The sequence below is a fragment of the Hyla sarda genome, chromosome 3 (assembly GCF_029499605.1).
Source record: "Hyla sarda isolate aHylSar1 chromosome 3, aHylSar1.hap1, whole genome shotgun sequence".
Classification (NCBI taxonomy): Eukaryota; Metazoa; Chordata; class Amphibia; order Anura; family Hylidae; genus Hyla; species Hyla sarda.
Window position 1 is genome coordinate 5,797,161 of NC_079191.1, and position 6,833 is coordinate 5,803,993.

The following is a 6,833-nucleotide window of genomic DNA, read 5'->3' on the forward strand; positions in this document are numbered from 1 at the left end:
GGACCCCTGACATATACATAAGGATCCCTGACATATACATATAGACCCCTGACATATACATATAGACTCCTGACATATACATATGGACCCCTGACATATATATATGGACCACTGACATATACATATAGACCCCTGACATATACATATGGACCCCTGACATATACATATAGACCCCTGACATATACACATGGACCCCTGACATATACATATAGACCCCTAACATATATATATATGGATCCCTGACATATACATATGGACCCCTGACATATACATATAGACCCCTAACATATATATATGGATCCCTGACATATACATATAGACCCCTGACATATACATATGGACCCCTGACATATACATATGGACCCCTGACATATACATATGGACCCCTGACATATACATATGGACCCCTGACATATACATATGGACCCCTGACATATACATATGGACCCCTGACATATACATATGGACCCCTGACATATACATATAGACCCCTGACATATACATATGGATCCCTGACATATACATATGGACCCCTGACATATACATATGGACCCCTGACATATACATATAGACCCCTGACATATACATATAGATCCCTGACATATACATATGGATCCCTGACATATACATATGGATCCCTGACATATACATATGGACCCCTGACATATACATATGGACCCTCGACATATACATATGGACCCCTGACATATACATATAGACCCCTGACATATACATATGGACCCCTGACATATACATATAGACCCCTGACATATTCATATGGACCCCTGACATATACATATGGACCCCTGACATATACATATGGACCCCTGACATATACATATGGACCCCCGACATATACATATAGACCCCTGACATATACATATAGACCCCTGACATATACATATAGACCCCTGACATATACATATAGACCCCTGACATACACATATGGACCCCTGACATATACATATAGACCCCTGACATATACATATGGACCCCTGACATATACATATGGACCCCTGACATATACATAAGGACCCCTGACATATACATATGGACCCCTGACATATACATATAGACCCCTGACATATACATATAGACCCCTGACATATACATATAGACCCCTGACATATACATATGGACCCCTGACATATACATATGGACCCCTGACATATACATAAGGACCACTGACATATACATATGGACCCCTGACATATACATATAGACCTCTGACATATACATATGGACCCCTGACATATACATATAGACCCCTGACATATACATATGGACCCCTGACATATACATATAGACCCCTGACATATACATATGGACCCCTGACATATACATATGGACCCCTGACATATACATATAGACCCCTGACATATACATATGGATCCCTGACATATACATATGGACCCCTGACATATACATATGGACCCCTGACATATACATATAGACCCCTGACATATACATATAGATCCCTGACATATACATATGGATCCCTGACATATACATATGGATCCCTGACATATACATATGGACCCCTGACATATACATATGGACCCTCGACATATACATATGGACCCCTGACATATACATATAGACCCCTGACATATACATATGGACCCCTGACATATACATATAGACCCCTGACATATTCATATGGACCCCTGACATATACATATGGACCCCTGACATATACATATGGACCCCTGACATATACATATGGACCCCCGACATATACATATGGACCCCTGACATATACATATAGACCCCTGACATATACATATGGACCCCTGACATATACATATGGACCCCTGACATATACATATGGACCCCTGACATGTGTCACTGTGGGGATGGTGTGATCAGCGTGATGGGCAGTGTTGGGTTATGATGCTCAGGGTGATGGGCAGTGTTGGGTTATGATGCTCCCACCATGTATCACTGTGAGGATGGTGTGATCAGGGTGATGGGCAGTGTTGGGTTATGATGCTCAGGGTGATGGGCGGTGTTGGGTTATGATGCTCCCAACATGTATCACTGTGAGGATGGTGTGATCAGGGTGATGGGCAGTGTTGGGTTATGATGCTCAGGGTGATGGGCGGTGTTGGGTTATGATGCTCCCAACATGTATCACTGTGAGGATGGTGTGCTCAGGGTGATAGGCAGTGTTGGGTTATGATTATAATTAACCAAACCCCAAGGCCGTAGCCTGGGGTGCAAACACCTCAATTTACTCCCCCCTAAAACATAACTTTTAATAGTATATATCTAAAAAGTGACAAATATAATATTGCTCCAATCATGATCCAATACATATGATTCACTTCCCAAATGCTCCCATTCGGGAACCAATGGGAGAGCCTAGAGAGCTCCCTACCTCATCTTTCCTCATCGTTCCGGTATGTCATGTGATGGAACTACGTCAGCGGACTCTTCCGCATCATAACAGTGCGCCGCGCATACCCAATCTGTTATTCAATATTGCCTTGTCCTCTATCGGCCGCGAATGAGTAGGCGCATGCGCCCGCACTCAGATACTATCTCGCTTACAGGGGGCCTAGTGCGCATGCTCCTGCACTTAGATTTTTATCTACTATCTATAGTGCAGCTGCGCTTATGTGGAGAGGGAGAGCGAGGCAAAACAACCTCTCATAGGAGTATGTGTAAGAATAAGGCTTTGATGATAATATTCAATTATATTATAATGACCATGATACATCATACCCAGCAGCCATAATGGATCATATCTTGCAGGATATGGAAGATACAGCACTAATATATTATATTCCGCAGTGGGTTGGGAATATATAAATAAATAAAATAATAATAATACCCAAGGTGCAAAGATAAATAATAATAATGATACAACAATATAAAAAGTGAATTAACAATCCAACTGTGTAAAGGTGAGTATAGTAGAGTGATAAAAAAATATCTATATATAATAAGTAGTGATAAAGTTAATAAATACGTAAATAAATGAATGTGAGGACATAGGTGTAAGATGAGTGTAACCTCAATTTCACACCAATTTTTTAATAGTGCAATAGGTGCTTTATTTGTGTCTGACCACATGTCAACAATTCCAACCCTCGATAGGATTATATATAATGCTGTCTGACTGAGATCATAGAAAAGAATAAAATATATCACAACTTATAAACTATAAATAACCATTATTTAAATAAATCGCCATTAAGACTGTGAATAGACACAATCTGGATGTAACATAAAGTAAATCCTAAATCAAAAAATAATAAATCGAAAAGTAATGCTACAGAAATGCTGAAAAAGAGAACCCTTCATTAAGGCCACTTGGCGCCTGACTATGTAGCCTCCATATGTATTTAGCCTCCTCGCGTAGGAGAAACTTGTCAATATCTCCTTTCCGTGGTCCTAATTTCAGTTGACATAGACCCACAAACCTTAGGTCCCTGACTCGACCTCCATGTAAGGCTCTCATGTGTCTTTTATCGTCCTAATCGAGCTCAGGTGTTGCGATATACGCTTGCGAAATTCCTGTGTCGTCTTACCCACGTACCACTTGGGACATGGGCACTGGGCTTTATATATGAGGTTATGTGAACTACAGTTAATAAACTGTCTGATTTCATATTGGTGGCCGTCCACAGGATCAGTCACTTTTTTGGTCTTATTAATCTGTTGGCAGAAACTACAATGCCCACAGGGGAAACAACCCGTTGTGGTATTCCTCAGCCAACACTGCCTTGTGTTCCTTGTGCAGGGATGTGAATATATCTGCACACTTTTCAGATTTCTATTTCTAAATAACTTTTTTTTTTTTAAATGTTACATTACCCCCCCCCCCCCCCCCCCCCCCCCCACACACTTCTAAATTATGCACCATTTTTTGATGGCCCATTACATGAATGTGAATCTTTGGTTATATCAGGACGAAATGTAGAAAAGTAAACAAAACACGTGCACAAAAAAAAAAAAAAAAACAACTATAAAACATTGGTAACATGCACACAAAAAAACAAAAGCGCCAAGTGTGATCCTAGTCTTAGCCGGATGTGTAGTCACATCTACTCCCCTATATCTACTGAGATAAGTGAGGAACCGTAATCACCCTAATAGAAGCCTCAGGTACCACGGGCGGGGGAGGAGTTATAGTTTACATTCTGAAAAAGAAAAAATGATAAATTTCCTATCCAGTTCCTTATTTTAGTAATAACAGAAGATTATATGGTTAAAAAATGTATATGATAAAATATATATAATAAAAAATGTCCTTCGAACCGGAATCGAACCAGTGACCTAAGGATTTCTGTATCTCCACTACAGTCCTCCGCTCTACCATCTGAGCTATCGAAGGACTGTGCACTCAAGTTAACCTCATGTTACCTGACTGGTGATGTCATTATTTCCCCCTATCACTGAGAGCAACGAAGACCAACGAAATTACAAAAATTGAAAAAAGAAAATATTTATATTTTTTTTACATCTTATAAAGATTCTGAAATTCCAAAAATAATCATATTAATTTTAGAGGTAAAAACATCAAAAGAATCTGCTTCCCATACCGGGAGTCGAACCCGGGCCGCCTGGGTGAAAACCAGGAATCCTAACCGCTAGACCATATGGGAGGACTGTTCCATAATGAACAACTTCCCATACTGCCCTCGAAAGGCAAATCTTGGCTTTCCTCTCATCTCATCCCTTTGTGCAGTGGTCTCAAACTGCAGTTCTCCAGATGTAGCAAAACTTCATCTCCCAGCATGCCCGGACAGCCAACGGCTGTCCGGGCATGCTGGGAGTAGAAGTTTTCCAACATCTGGAGGGCCACAGTTTGAGACCACTGGGGGTTCCCCTATATACTGTACAGTCATAGATTGTATATAGTGATAATATACATGGAATAATTATAAGCGCCATATTGTATGGTCCTGTATGATAATATACATTGCCCCGCCTACCACTTTACTGATCTGTGATTGGCCGGATTCCTCCTTGTGGACACAGATTTTTTTTTATTAATTTTTTTTTTTTTTTTAAGCACAAATCAGTCACCTGACTGAGGCTTTACTTAACCCCTTAAGGACGCAGGGTTTTACCGTTTTTGCGTTTTCATTTTTTCCTCATCGCCTTCTAAAAATCGTAACCCTTTCAATTTTGCACCTAAAATACCATATTATGGCTTATTTTTTGCGCCACCAATTCTACTTTGCAGGGACATTAGTCATTTTACCAAAATATGCACGGCGAAGGGGAAACATTTTTTATTGTGCGAAAAAATTGAAGAAAAAATGCATTTTGTACATTTTGGGGGCTTCCGTTTCTACACAGTTAATTTTTCGGTAAAAATGACACCTTCTCTTTATTCTGTAGGTCCAAACGGGTAAAATGATCCCCTACTTATATAGGTTTGATTTTGTTTGTTACCTCTAAAAAAAATCATAACTACGTGCAGGAAAATTTTTACATTTAAAATTATCATCTTCTGACCCCTATAACTTTTTTTTATTTTTCCGCATATGGGGCAGTATGAGGGATCAGGTTACCATATTGGGGATCAGGTTACTATATCGGGGATCAGGTTACCATATCGGAGATCCGGTTACCATATCGGGGATCAGGTTACCATATCGGGGATCAGGTTACTATATCGGGGATCAGGTTACCATATCGGAGATCCGGTTACCATATCGGGGATCAGGTTACCATATCGGAGATCAGGTTACCATATTGGGGATCAGGTTACCATATTAGGGATCAGTTTACCATATCAGGGATCAGGTTACCATATCGGAGATCCGGTTACCATATCGGGGATCAGGTTACCATATCGGAGATCCGGTTACCATATCGGGGATCAGGTTACCATATCGGAGATCAGGTTACCATATCGGGGATCAGGTTACCATATCGGGGATCAGGTTACCATATCAGGGATCAGGTTACCATATTGCGATCAGGTTACCATATCACGGATCATGTTACCATATCGGGGATCAGGTTACCGTATCAGGGATCAGGTTACCATATCGGGGATCAGGTTACCATGTAGGGGATCAGTCCCGGGCCATCTAGGTAAAAACTAGAAGTCTTAAAAGGATGGAGCTAAGATGTCTGATTCCCAAAACTGGTGTATTTATACTGAGATTAAAGTGCAGGCAGGCGGACCCTAATTACTATTTGTGTAACTTGTGAAGTTGTTTGGTGGCACCAGATCTTTGTAAGGGGTTTTACACTAAGGGATCAGGTTACCATATCGGAGATCCGGTTACCATATCGGGGATCAGGTTACCATATCGGAGATCAGGTTACCATATTGGGGATCAGGTTACCATATTAAGGATCAGGTTACCATATCAGGGATCAGGTTACCATATTGCGACCAGGTTACCATATCGCGGATCAGGTTACCATATCGGGGATCAGGTCACCATATCGGGGATCATGTTACCATATCGGGGATCAGGTTACCATATCGGGGATCAGGTTACCATATCGGGGATCAGGTCACCATATCGGGGATCATGTTACCATATCGGGGATCAGGTTACCATATCGGGGATCAGGTTACCACATCGTGGATCAGGTTATCATAACGGGGATCAGGTTACCATATCGGGGATCAGGTTACCATATCGGGAATCAGGTTACCATATCGCGGATCAGGTTAACATATCGGGGATCAGGTCCCCATATCAGGGATCAGGTTACCATATCTGGGATCAGGTTACCATATTGGGGATCAGGTTACCATATCTGGGATCAGGTTACCATATTGGGGATCAGGTTACCATATTGGGTTCAGGTTACCATATTGGGGATCAGGTTACCATATCGGGGATCAGGTTACC

At 41.2% G+C, this 6,833-nt stretch overlaps 2 non-coding genes across 2 annotated transcripts; both read right to left on the minus strand.

Moving 5' to 3' along the window:
• Positions 1 to 4,256: 4,256 nt before the first annotated feature.
• TRNAY-GUA (transfer RNA tyrosine (anticodon GUA)) lies at positions 4,257 to 4,342 on the minus strand. The gene is given in 2 exon segments: positions 4,257 to 4,292; positions 4,306 to 4,342. It is a non-coding gene; the product is annotated as a tRNA-Tyr (tRNA).
• A 199-nt stretch (positions 4,343 to 4,541) lies between these two features.
• Positions 4,542 to 4,613, minus strand: TRNAE-UUC (transfer RNA glutamic acid (anticodon UUC)). Its single transcript has one exon. It is a non-coding gene; the product is annotated as a tRNA-Glu (tRNA).
• Positions 4,614 to 6,833: the final 2,220 nt, after the last annotated feature.